This window comes from Lepisma saccharinum, unplaced genomic scaffold (assembly GCF_977018435.1).
Source record: "Lepisma saccharinum unplaced genomic scaffold, izLepSacc3.1 HAP1_SCAFFOLD_162, whole genome shotgun sequence".
Lineage (NCBI taxonomy): Eukaryota > Metazoa > Arthropoda > Insecta > Zygentoma > Lepismatidae > Lepisma > Lepisma saccharinum.
The window spans coordinates 741,463-758,576 of record NW_028142969.1 but is presented as its reverse complement, the minus strand read 5'-3'; the positions used below and the strand labels follow the sequence as shown (position 1 = coordinate 758,576).

At 32.1% G+C, this 17,114-nt stretch overlaps 2 pseudogenes; one reads left to right on the top strand and one right to left on the bottom strand.

The window, feature by feature from the left end:
• The first annotated feature begins 11,785 nt into the window (after positions 1-11,785).
• On the top strand, positions 11,786-12,562 carry LOC145982371 (cytochrome c oxidase subunit 3 pseudogene; annotated as a pseudogene).
• Positions 12,563-13,622: 1,060 nt separating this feature from the next.
• Positions 13,623-15,001, bottom strand: LOC145982421 (NADH-ubiquinone oxidoreductase chain 5 pseudogene; annotated as a pseudogene).
• Positions 15,002-17,114: the final 2,113 nt, after the last annotated feature.

Genomic DNA, 17,114 nt, shown 5'->3' with positions numbered 1-17,114 from the left:
GTATAGACGATTTTATTTAAGGATTACTTAGATACAAACCTCACACATTCGATAATATTTTGTCCATAGTTTCTTATGAATTTCGTGTCTCAGCGAAGAAGTAAGAATTAAAATATATTTCCCTGGTTTTCCGTGATGGTACAAAAATTGAAAATGAGCTTAAGAGAAAGTAGTCATATAGGAGATTTTATTTATGGATTGCCTAGATACAACCTTTACACAGTCGATAAGATTTGGTCCATATTTTCTTGTGAACTTCGTGATTCAGCGAGGAAGTAAGAATTTAAAAATATTTCCAGGGTTTTCCCTGAATGTACGTACAAAAATAAAAAACGGACTTAATAGAAAGTAATCATATAAATGATTTTATTTAAAGATTACCTAGATACAAACCTCACACACTCGATATTGGTCCATAGTTTCTTATGAATTCTATGTCTCAGCCAAGAAGTAAGAATTTAAAAAAATTTCCCGAGTTTTCCCTGATGTACAAAAATAAAGTACGGGTTTAATAGAAAGTAATCATATGGAAGATTTTATTTAAAGACTAACTGGATACAAACCCTACACACTCAACAATATTTTGTCCATAGTTTCTTCTGAACCTCGTGTCTCAGCGAGGAAATAAGAATTAAGAAATATTTTCCGTGTTTTGTTGACGGTACAAAAAAACGGGCTTCATAGAAAGTAATTGTGTAGAAGATTTTATTTTTGTATTACTTAGATACAAACTCCACACATTCGATAATATCTGGTAAATAATTTCTTGTGAACTGCGTATCGTAACGAGGAAGTAAAAGCGCGTACTACAGATGATGTCTTGTGGTCCTGAAAATATTCGTGATGTTTTAAAACCATCCACTTTCAACACTTTTTCCCAGTTCTTAAAACTTTTTAAAACTTAGGTTAATCTCGACGATTATAGGACATAAATGAATGAGAAATCACCTATGCCCAGGTCGGCACTCGAATCTTGAACGAAAGTCACATACACATAGCTATATATATACTAAACAAATTAATATTTGTTAATCAAGTTGGTATTATAAACAGGAAAGTGATATCATGCAGAATACACCACTTTGAAAAGGTGAAAATCGTCATATACTTATAAATGAACTCTCTTTATTATTTGATATTTAATTAACTTCAGTTGGAGGGCCCGGGAGAGGGCGAAGTGGCGCCCCCCTGCCTCCTCTGGCGTCGTCACTTCTTACAACCCTCTAATAACTTCGCTGCTGATAGCCTCACCTTCGAAATGGAAGCTTGTGTGTCGGCGAATAATACAAAGAACTTGTGTTCACTGTCCCTCTTGCATTCAAAGTTTGCCGTTTTCCTTTTCAGCTTTTCCTGCAAAACTTCCTGTCAGCAAGCAAAGCAAATTACAGAATTTTTATTGCCCCTCCCTTGCATCAACTTTCATTCCTACTTTAGGCCTGGATTTATGGTTCTTACCCGCTACTGCAGGTTTGCCCCCTGAAGGAACGGTGTCCATTGTTCAAAGCAAAACCGCGGTCAGTGGGAAGCGGCGAAAAATAGTCTCGGAAAACGCCCTGGCCGTAAACAGGCTCCCGCCACCCTGACATTGCTGTCAGCTTCCCTCTGAAGTTTGATAAAACTACTTTGTGAAATTTGTTTAGTAACGATTGAAAATGTAGACAGTAGATACTAACATGTATTTTGCTAATAAACTTGAAGGCTAAATTTACAGAATAAAAAGAACAGCTACAACATTCCTTCATTTGATTCACAGAAAAGCTAATCGGAACTGGACCCACACTTCAAAATGGGATTCAAATCACTATGTTCCTTCACCGGTTATCGAACCCGGCACCCCTTGATTACAAGGTGAAGTGCTACCACTGTACCATCGGGGAGTCCCAATAGAACAAAGTTTCCTTCTACGACGATTATACAGAAGTTAGTGCACTTCCTTCATTTGAAATCTATTCTATATCAGGCTCAGTATTTTGTTATTACAATCCAAGGAATAGTATTCAACTTAAATAAGAAATAAATACATAGAAAAGCATTCTAAATAATCTTCAAACAGACGTAAAAAAATGGAATCCAACCACCTGTAGAATGCCTGATGGAAACAACAAGAATTTTCTCAACAAAGACATTTCCGAAACTTCCATAACATTCTAATAATTTCGCAACACGTGCAAATAATGATGTGGTAAAATCTTGTCATGGTTCCATGTAAACACTAAAATCACCAAATTACTTCTTTCCATATTTCCTGTATTTTCTCCTCCTCTTTAGCTCTCAGCAGTTCGGAGTGGGATAATGCAAGATTATTTGTCCCTAATTATCTCCTTCTCTTAGTCTTGCTTATATCTTGGACTCCTTAATAACTTTCCCAACAACTCCTTATCAATTTGTACTGCCATGTTTCCTACAATGCTTTTCCAACTTCCTAATAACAATCACTTCTGTACACCCTTTGATGTAAAAATTAATTAATAAAAATAAACCATATCCGTCGGTCCGTTTATCCTTCCAACCTATAGAGCTGAGACTATTTTTACAAGATAAACCTCGGACGCAGACATTCCACGATCTTTTGGCCCCTCCTTTCAACTTCTCTACCTGCTCTTTTACTTGATATTATTCAGAATTGTATTAGTATCTGGAGTACTATCGTAACATAAAGTTATTAACCTGGAATGAATTGAAAAACAAAAATGGGGAGTAATGCTGTGTTTCGAAAGAGTATTAAAAATAAGTTTAGGTTTTCATTCATTACTCTCTCTAGAATAGTCTTATTTCGACTTAATACACGCTTATCAAAGTTTCTAATTGAAATACTTTATTCCAAGCAAACAACTATTTGCAACTGATTAAATATTTTGCATTTATTTTTTTTTCGAGACATTCGAGACGAGACGAGACTTTTCAAAAGCCGTCCCGTCCCGTATCGTGTCTCGTCTCGAAAACGAGACGAGAAAGGCATTCCGTCTCGTCCCGTCTCGAATTTCAAAAGGCTTGTCCCGTCTCGTGTCTTGTGAAATTCGTGTTTCAGCGAGGAATTAAGAACAAAAATATATTTCCCGGGTATTCCTTGATGGTACAAAAATTAAAAATGTTCTGAATTGAGACTAACCATATAGGAGATATTATATAATAATTCGTCGATACAAATCTCACACATTCGATAATGTGTTTCTTATGAATTCTACGTCTCAGCCAAGAAGTTAGAATTTAAAAACAATTCCCGAGTTTTCCCTGATGTACAAAAATAAAGTACGGGTTTAACAGAAAGTAATCATATAGAAGATTTTATTTAAAGACTAACTGGATACAAACCCTACACACTCAACAATATTTTGTCCATAGTTTCTTGTGAACATCGTATCTGAGCGAGGACGTAAGAATTATAAAATATTTCCCAGAATTTATCTAACGGAACAAAAATAAAAAAAACTGGCTCAATAGAAATTAATCACATAGAAGATTTTATTTATAAATTACCTCGTTACAGGTCATACACACTCGATAAGATATGGTCCAGTTTCTTAATATTTTCAAAGAATAAGTAAGAATTGATAAATATTTCCCGGATTTTCCCTGGTGGTACAAAAATAAAAATACGGACTTAATAGAAGGTAATCACATAGATGATTTTATTTAAAAATTCGCTAGATACAAACCTTACATACTCGATAAGATTTCGTCCATAGTTTCATTTGAACTTCGTGTCTCAGCGAAGAAGTAAGAACTAAAATATATTTCCCGGGTTTTCCGTGATGGTCCTAAATCGAAAATAAGCTTAAGAGAAAATAATCATGTAGGATATTTTATTTAAAGTTTGCTTAGATACAAACCTCACGCAGTCGATAGGATTTCATCCAAAAATTTCTTTTGAACTTCGAGCCTCAGCCAAGAAGTAAAGGTTTATATATATTTCCGGGTTTTCCGTGACGGTACAAAAAAAAGGGCTTAATAGAAAGTAATCATATAGAAGATTTTATTTATAGATTACCTAGTTACACGCCCTTTTCTTATAAATTTCGTGTCTCAGGGAAGAGGTAACAATTGAAAGAAAATCATCTCTGGCTTGGTCTGTAGAGAAAAAGAGTTTCAAACGAGTATTAGCATTGAACGCGTATTTCTCGTAAAATCAGCTAATAATCCCATAAACCAAATGTCAGAATTAAAACGTCTTTCTGACTATGAAATGCATAATAATTCAAAATTATTAAAAAATCATCTCTGGCATGGTCTGAAGAGAAAATGAGTTTCAAACGAAAATTATCATTTAAAGCGAATTTCTCGAAAACTCAAGTTTTGATCCTATAGTCGGAATGTCAGAATTAAAACACTTCTCAGGCTCTGAAAATCTTAATAATACAACATTTTAATGAAAATCATTTCTGGCTAGGTCTGTAGAGAAAATGAGTTTCGAACGTGTATCAGCATTGTACGCGTATTTCTACAGAAATCAACTATTCATTCTATAGTCCAAATGTCTTAATTAAAACGCTTTTCACGCTCTGAAAAGCATTTTAATTCAACATTTTAAAGAAAATCATCTCTTGCTTGGTCTGTAGAAAAAATGAGTTTTAAACGAGTACTAGCATTGAACGCGTATTTCTCGTAAATTCAACTAATAATCCCATAAACCAAATGTCAGAATTAAAACGTCTTTCTGACTATGAAATGCATAATAATTCAAAATTATTAAAAAATCATCTCTGGCATGGTCTGAAGAGAAAATGAGTTTCAAACGAAAATTATCATTTAAAGCGAATTTCTCGAAAAATCAAGTTTTGATATTATAGGTGAAATGTCAGTATTAAAACGCTTTTCAGGCACTTATAATCTTAATAATTCAACATTTTAATGAAAATCATTTCTGGCTAGGTAAGTAGAGAAAATGAGTTTCAAACGTGTACCAGCATTGTACGCGTATTTCTCGAAAAATCAAATATTCATTCCATAGTCCAAATGTCATAATTAAAACGCTTTTCAGGCTCTATAAAGCTTAATAATTCATCATTTTAAAGAAAATCATCTCTGACTAGCTCTGTAGAGAAAATGAAATTCGAACGAGTACTAACATTAAAAGCGTATTTCTCGAAAAATCAACTATTCATTTTAAAGTCCAAATGTCTTAATTAAAACGCTTTTCAACCTCTGAAAAGCATAATAATTCAACATTTTAAAGAAAATCATTTCTGGCTTGGTCTGTATAGAAATGAGTCTCACGTGAGTTTTAACATTGAACTCAAATTTCTCGAAAAATCAAGTTTTGATCCTATAGTCTAAATGTCAGAATTATAACGCTTTTGAGCCTCTGAAAAGCTTAATAATTCAACATTTTAAAGAAAATCATCTCAGGTTAGGTCTGTAGGGAAAATGAGTTTCAAACGAGTACTAGCTTTGAACGCGTATATCTCGAAAAATCAGATACTAATCCTATAGTCCAAAGGTCTTAATTAAAACGCTTTTAGGGATCTGAAAAGCATAATAATTTAACATTTTAAAGTAAATCATCTCTGGCTTGGTCTGTATAGAAAATGAGTCTTAGTGAGTATTAGCATTGAACGCGAATTTCTCAAAAAATTAAGTTTTGATCCTATAGTAGAAATGTCAGAATTAAAACGCTTTTCAAGCTCTGAAAAGCTTAATAATTCAACATTTTAATGAAAATCATCTCTAGCTAGGCCTGTAGAGGAAATAAGTTTCAAACCTGTACCAGCATTGAACGCTTATTTCTCTAAAAATCAAATATTCATTCCATAGTCCAAATGTATTAATGAAAACGCTTTTCAGGCTCTGTAAAGCTTAATATTTCAACGTTTTAAAGAAAATCATCTCTGACTAGCTCTGTAGAGAATGAGTTTCGAATGAGTTCTTGCGTATTCTCGAAAAATCAACTATTAATCCCATAGTTAAAAAGTCATAATTAAAACGTTTTTCAGCCTCTGAAAAGCATAATAATTTAACATTTTGCAGTAAATCATCTCTGGCTTGGTCTGTATAGAAAATGGGTTTTGAAGTGGGTATTAGCATTGAACGCGAATTTCTCGAAACACAAAATATTTTTTTTCCGGAAAGTGGGATAAAGCTCCAGATATTTTACCCATTGCGTGGTGAGAATAAATAAGGTTCGTTAATAATGAGGACATTAATATTAAAAATTCAGTTTGTGTGTTACTGATTGCTAGGTATCTTATGAAATCTACCTGGTGGTTTTTCTGGCTTCCATACAAGAGTGCTCTTTTCATTACTGCTATACCTTTTGGAAGTTTTGAAATGTTTTCCACTAGACCTTCTTTCTTTCTGAATGTCGAACTTCCGTGCACCATGAAAATGTACATTTCTTCTTTAAATTCTAAGCTTGGCGCTCGGGAGCAACAAAAGAGATTTTAAATGCGGATGATCGCAATAAAATCCTTGTTCGGCAGGAATAATTAACCATCGATTATGCTAAACAAATATATTTTTTGTTTAGCTAGAGCAAGGTCCCAGGAGGATGCAAGAAGCCGTTCCTGCAAAAGTGTATGTTGTACGAAGCGAAGAAACGTGACAAAACCACCACGTATGGAAGGCAAACCTGCATATATTTTATATCGCACATTTACAGAGCCGTGCCTCCTGAAGTTACAAAAATCCCAACTTCAATGATTCTTTCAGACATGATATAGTTGAAAAAAATATGTTTAGATGCACCAAAATTGCATCATTATCAGATTATGCATTAAACGTGTTATTGAAATCAACATATTTGTGTAAATTGGGTGCCTCCCCGATGGCGTAGTAATAACGTCGAGGTCTTGTAATCAAGGGTCCCCTCGTTCGATACCAAATGGAGGCACAAAGTGGATCGGATCACACTTCAAACTGTAGGTCGATTCGCGATTTAGCCTATTTGTGAATCAATATTTGTGAACCAATATCAACCTTAAGAATATTAGAATCCACTAATTCACCCGCAGCTAAGTCAAATTTCACACATCCCTTTTCATCCTCGTTCATAGACTTCCTGCAATACTCTTGTGCATGTGGGTTGCATCCCACCAGGTGCGACACATGTGAGGAGTTATTCTTTCCCTGTACTGCGTTATTTCTTTTCATAACAGTAAGGCTAAATTCTTGTTTTATCTGAACTTTTTTATCTGAAGGAAACAACTCTCAAGTCTCAACAATTATAATTTTTTGCTTAAATTTCCTATAATTTATACAAACAGTAGCACATATCACGTCCATTGGTGCAACACTGTCAACAGTTAATGTTACTTTCCTCGTCCTAATAAATTTACTTCCAACCAGTGACGGCGCCAGGGAAATGTGACTGGGGGGGCGAAATTCTGGCAACAAAATAATGTAAGGGGGTAGTCACATTAAAAAGCCAGAAAACACTACACACATATATATATATATATATATATATATATATAATAATACTTATAATAATGACTATTTTAATAATTATAATAATAATTATAATAATTATTATTATTATTATATTCATGTATGGTGTTTTGTGTTTGTCTTTTATTTAGAGTGGACGTTTATTGCCTAAATTTACTTCTTGATTACTAGTTTATCTCCACATGATTCGTTTTAATAAAGACATTAATTCTTTTTAGATGGTAAGTTGCGTTGTCTCTAGTAGCCTATTTCAGTATTGAAAGACATTCATAATTTTATAATTCATCGTCTTTCTTGAGATGAAACTACTGATATAAATATTTAAGTTATAAGATAATAATATAAATGACGAAAAAATGCTTCGAAGAGTTTAATTTTCTTGCAAAATAAACGTGACGTTGGAACAAATGAATCTTCTTAAGTATTAGAAACAATGTGAGGCATTTAGTGAAGCGTATTTCTCCTGTTGGAGAATTCTGCTCTGTGTGGTTTGGAGAACACATTGCCACCTTTGTTACGTCAAGGACTTGACATTTCTTCTCAATGGCAAGAACAGCCAAATGAGGCAGTTTGCATCCAGCATCCTGTTTCGAGCAAGCCTTTTCAAAGATTTTAAGGACAACCATCTTCGTAATGCTGAAGAGTTTTGGGCAAAAAACCTTTCAGAAAATGCTATCACAGGATAAAAAAAATCAGACAAAGATTACAGTTACTCACGATTCAAGAAATATTCTGACCATGGCATTACTTACTCTTACCCTACCACTCCAACGTATGTCTGTGCTAAACAATTACAGGCACCTATGGGGTTCGTGGGAAGATGTTCTTCGATTTTGATATATTCGAGAAAGAGCGAACCTGTATCCAATGATTGAAGCGTGGCAGATCCTAAATAGCGTTATTTTACGTGCCCGCGATATGTTTTGATTCGAATTTTAAGTGTAATTTGCATTTTAAGGTTCATGTTCAATACATTTCGAAATAATATATCCTCATTAACTTCAAGAGTATCGAAGAAATTCCCTTTGTTAAGGTTTTCTCAGACTCATCATCTCGAAATTCAAGTCCCTGAATAGTAAGAAACCGCGATGAATCCACAACAACTGACATTTAGTGCCGGGTTTTTTCGATCACCTTTGCTCCAAGGTTCGATACCCAGTGGAGGCACTTTAAGCTAAGTCCCGATTGACTTTTCTGTGCATAAAATGGACTTAAAACACAAAATCAACCAACCAATCAAATCTTGAATCAACTTTGAATGTATTTTAATAATTAGCGTTGTCACTAACGACCACGATTAGAATAATTTGCGCGTACTACAGATGATGTCTTGTGGTCCTGAAAATATTCGTGATGTTTTAAAACCATCCACATTCAACACTTTTTCCCAGTTCTTAAAACTTTTTAAAACTTAGGTTAATCTCGACGATTATAGGACATAAATGAATGAGAAATCACCTATGCCCAGGTCGGCACTCGAATCTTGAACGAAAGTCACATACACATAGCTACATATATACTAAACAAATTAACATTTGTTAATCAAGTTGGTATTATAAACAGGAAAGTGATATCATGCAGAATACACCAATTTGAAAAGGTGAAAATCGTCATATACTTATAAATGAACTCTCTTTATTATTTGATATTTAATTAACTTCAGTTGGAGGGCCCGGAGAGTGCGAAGTGGCGCCCCCTGCCTCCTCTGGCGTCGTCACTGCTTCCAACCCTCTAATAACTTCGCAGCTGATAGCCTCACCTTCGAAATGGAAGCTTGTGTGTCGGCGAATAATACAAAGAACTTGTGTTCACTGTCCCTCTTGCATTCAAAGTTTGCCGTTTTCCTTTTCAGCTTTTCCTGCAAAACTTCCTGTCAGCAAGCAAAGCAAATTACAGAAATTTTATTGCCCCTCCCTTGCATCAACTTTCATTCCTACTTTAGGCCTGGATTTATGGCACTTACCCGCTACTGCAGGTTTTGCCCCTGAAGGAAGGGTGTCCATTGTTCAAAGCAAAACCGCGGTCAGTGGGAAGCGGCGAAAAATAGTCTCGGAAAACGCCCTGGCCGTAAACAGGCTCCCGCCACCCTGACATTGCTGTCAGCTTCCCTCTGAAGTTTGATAAAACTACTTTGTGAAATTTGTTTAGTAACGATTGAAAATGTAGACAGTAGATACTAACATGTATTTTGCTAATAAACTTGAAGGCTAAATTTACAGAATAAAAAGAACAGCTACAACATTCCTTCATTTGATTCACAGAAAAGCTAATCGGAACTGGACCCACACTTCAAAATGGGATTCAAATCACTATGTTCCTTCACCGGTTATCGAACCCGGCACCCCTTGATTACAAGGTGAAGTGCTACCACTGTACCATCGGGGAGTCCCAATAGAACAAAGTTTCCTTCTACGACGATTATACAGAAGTTAGTGCACTTCCTTCATTTGAAATCTATTCTATATCAGGCTCAGTATTTTGTTATTACAATCCAAGGAATAGTATTCAACTTAAATAAGAAATAAATACATAGAAAAGCATTCTAAATAATCTTCAAACAGACGTAAAAAAATGGAATCCAACCACCTGTAGAATGCCTGAGGGAAACAACAAGAATTTTCTCAACAAAGACATTTCCGAAACTTCCATAACATTCTAATAATTTCGCAACACGTGCAAATAATGATGTGGTAAAATCTTGTCATGGTTCCATGTAAACACTAAAATCACCAAATTACTTCTTTCCATATTTCCTGTATTTTCTCCTCCTCTTTAGCTCTCAGCAGTTCGGAGTGGGATAATGCAAGATTATTTGTCCCTAATTATCTCCTTCTCTTAGTCTTGCTTATATCTTGGACTCCTTAATAACTTTCCCAACAACTCCTTATCAATTTGTACTGCCATGTTTCCTACAATGCTTTTCCAACTTCCTAATAACAATCAGTTCTGTACACCCTTTGATGTAAAAATTAATTAATAAAAATAAACCATATCCGTCGGTCCGTTTATCCTTCCAACCTATAGAGCTGAGACTATTTTTACAAGATAAACCTCGGACGCAGACATTCCACGATCTTTTGGCCCCTCCTTTCAACTTCTCTACCTGCCCTTTTACTTGATATTATTCAGAATTGTATTAGTATCTGGAGTACTATCGTAACATAAAGTTATTAACCTGGAATGAATTGAAAAACAAAAATGGGGAGTAATGCTGTGTTTCGAAAGAGTATTAAAAATAAGTGTAGGTTTTCATTCATTACTCTCTCTAGAATAGTCTTATTTCGACTTAATACACGCTTATCAAAGTTTCTAATTGAAATACTTTATTCCAAGCAAACAACTATTTGCAACTGATTAAATATTTTGCATTTATTTTTTTTCGAGACATTCGAGACGAGACGAGACTTTTCAAAAGCCGTCCCGTCCCGTATCGTGTCTCGTCTCGAAAACGAGACGAGAAAGGCATTCCGTCTCGTCCCGTCTCGAATTTCAAAAGGCTTGTCCCGTCTCGTGTCTTGTGAAATTCGTGTTTCAGCGAGGAAGTAAGAACAAAAATATATTTCCCGGGTATTCCTTGATGGTACAAAAATTAAAAATGTTCTGAATTGAGACTAACCATATTATTTTTTCTATTTATAATCATCAATTATTATAATTATAATAAATTATTAAATAGTAACAACTTTAAAATAGAAAATAAACCAAAAATTAAATACGGAAAATGATAACAAGATTATTTTCATCATTCGATCCAACATCATCAATTATAAATATATCACTAAATTGAATAAGAACATTCCAGGGATTATTAATAATCCCAGCCCCATTTTGATTAATACAATCACGAACCTCTATATTATATAACATAATAATAATAAAGTTACATGAAGAATTTAAAACATTTTTAGGGATAATTAGTCACCAGGGAAGAACCCTAATATTTATTAGTATATTTTCAATAATCTTATTTAATAATTCAATAGGATTACTACCCTATGTATTTACTAGATCAAGTCACTTAGTATTTACCCTAACCCTGGCCCTACCAATATGATTATCATTTATATTATTTGGGTGAATCAATAATACAAAACATATATTAGCACACCTAGTACCGGAAGGTGTGCCAGCACTATTAATACCAATTATAGTAGGTATTGAAATAATTAGAAATCTAATTCGTCCAATAACTCTATCAGTGCGACAATCAGCAAACATAATAGTTGGACATTTAATAATATCAATAATTGGAAATACAGGAACAATATTAGAAATTATTGGACTTTCAATATTAATTTTAGCACAAATTATATTAATTATTATAGAAACAGCCGTAGCATTTATCCAATCTTATGTATTTGCCTTATTAATTGCTATTTATTCTAGAGAATCAAAATAAACAATGTCAGCAAACCAAAACCACCCATATCACCTAGTAGATCAAAGCCCATGACCAGCAACAGGAGCTATTAGAGCAATAATATTAACAACAGGGATAATTAGATGATTTCACCAACAAAATATAATTCTATTATCAATAGGAATAACAACTATACTTCTTACAATAATTCAATGATGACGAGATATTTCACGAGAGGGAACATATCAAGGATTACATACAAATCAAGTTATAATAGGACTACGATGGGGCATAATTCTATTTATTATCTCAGAGGTATTATTTTTTGTATCCTTCTTTTGAGCATTTTTCCATAGAAGATTATCCCCAACAATTGAACTGGGGATATTATGACCACCAAGGGGAATTACTCCATTTAACCCAATACAAGTACCTTTATTAAATACAGCAATTTTACTAGCCTCAGGAGTAACAGTAACATGAGCCCATCATGGGTTATTAGAAAAAAACCACTCACATACAACGCAAGCCCTTATATTAACACTAATATTAGGAATATATTTTACTATTCTTCAGGCATATGAATATTATGAATCCCCCTTTACTATCGCTGATGCAGTATATGGATCCACATTCTTTATAGCAACAGGATTTCATGGGTTACATGTTATTATTGGATCAACATTCCTAGGGGTATGTTTAGCTCGACACATCTTATGCCATTTTTCACCAACACATCACTTCGGATTTGAAGCAGCAGCCTGATATTGACATTTCGTAGATGTAGTATGATTATTCCTTTATATTTCAATTTACTGATGAGGTAGATAATTTACTTAGTATATTTAAAGTACGCTTAACTTCCAATTAAAAAGATTATAATAAAATAAAGTAAATAATTAATATAATCATAAGTACCTCATTATTAATTATAATAATTACCTCAATTGTAATAATATTATCCACATTACTATCAAAAAAAATAATTACAGACCGAGAAAAAAGATCACCGTTTGAGTGTGGATTTGACCCAAAATCCTCAGCACGAATTCCATTCTCTATAAAATTCTTTCTAATTGCAGTAATTTTTCTAATTTTTGATGTAGAAATTGTATTACTATTACCAATGACAGTTATTATTACTAATTCAAAACTAATATATTGAATATGTGTTAGACTTCTATTCCTATTAATCTTGCTTTTAGGTTTATATCATGAATGAACCCAAGGATCACTAGAATGAGCATGCTAGAGTAATAGTTAATAATAATATTTGAGTTGCATTCAAAAGGTATTGAATAGTTCAATTTACTTTATTGAGCAAGAAGCAAAAGCAATCAGCTTCGACCTGAATAAATTGGTATATATTACCCTTGCTTATTTGACTGAAGCCAAAGGAAGGCGGCATATTAATGTTAATAATAAAATTAGGATTATCTCCTCAGTTAAGGGGTATATTATTAAGTGGGGGCTGCTAACTTCCATCTTTAGTGGTGAAACTCCATTAATACTCTCACACTATTTCTTTAGTATAAAATTACATTATCTTTTCATGATAAAGCTGAACTTTAAATAAGTTCAAGAAATGCCTATAGAATTATTTTATCCTTCCTAATAACTTCAATATTATGCTTTATTATAAGCTATATAAACACATATAAATTATTAATAAAATTACTATTAAAAATGAAAATATAAAATAAATATTAAAATAATTAGAATGTATTAATTGGATATTTAAAGAACCACTCCTTATATATTTATAGACTCCCTGTCCCCCCATAAGTTCACTTCATCCATAATCAACAGCCTTAATATATAGACCTCCAGTAATAAATGAACTACCAATTAATCCACCAGAGGATAAATAAGGTAAAAATCATATCCCCCCTAATAAATAATATATTATTTTATTATTAAAAAATGGATAAATTTCGAACAAGAAAGATGTAATATTATACCCAATTCACCCTCCCAATAAAATACATATAATTGCCCCTATTTTCAAACTAAGTGGGATAATAATAACAAAAACAGAAGGAAATATTAATCATATTAACCCAGAACCACCTACAATAGATAAGAATAATAGGCCTAACATACCTTTAAATATGCCTCATCCCCCATCATCTGAAAAGAATTGAAATGATATACCTCTATAAGATTTACCAACTAAATAATAATTTAATCGAAAACTATAGGCTATAGTTATACCCGTAGAAACTCATAATAAAACAAATATTACTAAATTAAAAGAAGATATACTTAATATTTCCAAAATTAAATCCTTAGAATAAAACCCAGCCAAAAACGGTATTCCACATAAGGCAAGACTAGAAATTATTATACAAGAAATAGTTATTGGTATTTTATTAATTAGACCCCCCATACAACGAATATCCTGAACATCCCCTATTACATGAATAACTACACCGGCACATAAAAACAATAAAGACTTAAATATAGCATGTGTCAATAAATGGAAAAATGATAACTCCTTTAACCCCACAGATAATGTTAACATTATTAACCCAAGTTGTCTTAATGTAGATAAAGCAATAATTTTCCTCAAATCATATTCAAAATTAGCACCAACCCCAGCTATAAACATAGTTAACCCTGACAGTAATAAGAGTATCCTACCAAAAACAGTATATATATCAGTATATCTCCAAAACGAATTAATAAATAAACTCCAGCAGTAACCAAAGTAGAAGAATGAACTAATGCAGAAACTGGGGTGGGTGCAGCCATAGCTGCCGGCAATCATGCAGAAAATGGAATTTGTGCACTCTTTGTTATCCCAGCAATAATAATAAATCTAGTAATTAATATTATATCAAAGTCAGAAACTAATCATAAATAATAGATATAATTTCAGCTACCATAATTTAATATTCAAGCAATAGATAATAAAATAAATACATCACCAATTCGGTTAGACAAAGCAGTTAATATTCCAGCAGAATAGGAACGAACATTCTGATAATAAATTACTAGGCAGTAAGAAACTAGTCCTAGACCATCCCATCCTAAAATAATTCTAATAATATTAGGAGAAATAATTAAAAACATTACAGACCCGACAAATAATAAAACTAAAATAATAAATCGATTTATATTATAATCCCCTTCTATATAAGAACCTCTATAATTAATAACCATAGAAGAGATATATATAACTAATCCTATAAAAATTAAAGATATTCAATCAAATAATATTGTTATGATAATACTAGAACTATTCAAATTAACAATATTTCACTCAATAAAAATTGTAATATCCCTAATTAAAAATATTATCCCTAATAATAATAAAATTATTCTACTAATTAATAAAATAATTGATACTATACTTGTAATAAAAAAATTAAAAACCATTGATCTAAGAACTTTTTAGCTACCAGTAAGTCCACAACTTACTATTCTACTTAAACTACTTAAATAATTTAAATTCAATGAAATATTGGAGAACAAAAAAAAAATAAAAAATTTAATGGAAATAAATGACAAAATAATAATAAATATTCACGAGTGTTACTTCTTCAGCAAGAAAATACACCAGAGTAGTATATTCCATGTTGAGTGTAAGAATATAAATATAAAGTATAACCAGCACTTAAAAAGGAGAGTAATGCAACACCTACAAAACTAAAGTAGGATCACCCAATAATTCTATTTAATAGACTAATTTCACCCAACAGATTAATAGAAGGGGGGCAGCTATATTAGTAATTCTCAATATAAATCATCATAAAGATAATCTAGGAATATAACTAATTATCCCCCTATTAATTAATATACTACGACTACCTAATCGTTCATAAGTAATATTTACTAGACAAAATATTCCAGAAGAACAAAGACCATGTGCTACTATTAAAGTAAGACTACCATTTATTCCTCATGCCCCTATAGTTATAATCCCCATCAAAACAAGACCTATATGTGCTACAGATGAATATGCAACCAAAGCCTTTAAATCAATTTGACGTATACAAACAAGACTAATTATTCAAATTCCAACAATGCTAATACCAAATCAAAAAATATTATATTTAACAGCTAATCTCTCAATACAAGAAATAATTCGCAAAATCCCATACCCTCCGAGCTTTAATAAAATCCCAGCCAAAATCATAGACCCACTAACTGGAGCCTCAACATGAGCCCTAGGTAATCACAAATGAACCAAAAATATAGGTATTTTTACTAAAAAGGCAAACACCATTCTAATATATCAATATTAATATATCTAAATATATATATATATAAACCCCCCACCTTATAATTTAACATAAAAATACCAACCAAAAGAGGTAAAGAAGCAAGTAATGTATAAAAAAGTAAATATACCCCCGCTTGTACTCGTTCTGGCTGATACCCTCACCCTAAAATTAAAAATAAAGTAGGTACTAATGATCCCTCAAAAAACAAATAAAATAAAAAAATTATTCTTATAAAAGTTAATATTATGAAAATAATAAAATAATTAACAAAAATATAAATCTACAAGGATAAAAATAAATAGATATAATACTATTTCTAGCCACTATTATTAAAAAAATAATTCAAATGCTAAGCAAAATTAAAGAGTAAGACATCACATCTAAGCCAATAAAATAACCAGCCCCCCATACTCCGATACCAAATCATACTATTAATAAAAACAAAAAACAACCAAAAATATAAGAAATTTGAACCACCATTCATAAAGAACTATTAAATCTCAAAAGGATTAAAAATATAAAATAAAAAATATATTTTAACATTTCAATAATACAAAAGAATTAAAATAATCATTACCATGAGTACGTGTAACTGATACTATAACAGATAGACCAAGAGCCCCCTCACATACACAAAACGAAATAAATAATAAACAAAAATAAGCTTCTTCCTGATTATTAATAAAATAATAAGTTATATATAAATATAAGGATAACACAATAAATTCAAGTCTTAATAGAGTTACTAATAAGTGCCTACGTTGAGAAATAAAGCATAAAAATCTAGTAAATAAAATAAATAATATAAATAATACTCTTAACATAAGTTTTTATAGTTTAATAAAAACAATGGTCTTGTAAATCATTAATGAATTAATAATTCTAAAAACATCAAGGAAGATATAATTACATCATCATTAGCTCCCAAAGCCAATATTTTTATTAAACTTCCCCTTGATATTAAAATACAATTAATACTAATCACTGTTATATTAATATTAGCACTAATAATATTATATATAACACATTAACTATCTATGGGGATCACACTAATTATACAAACTATTACTGCATGCCTAACAATATCCACATTTTTAAAATCCACATGACTTTCCTATGTATTATTTCTAGTATTTTTAGGA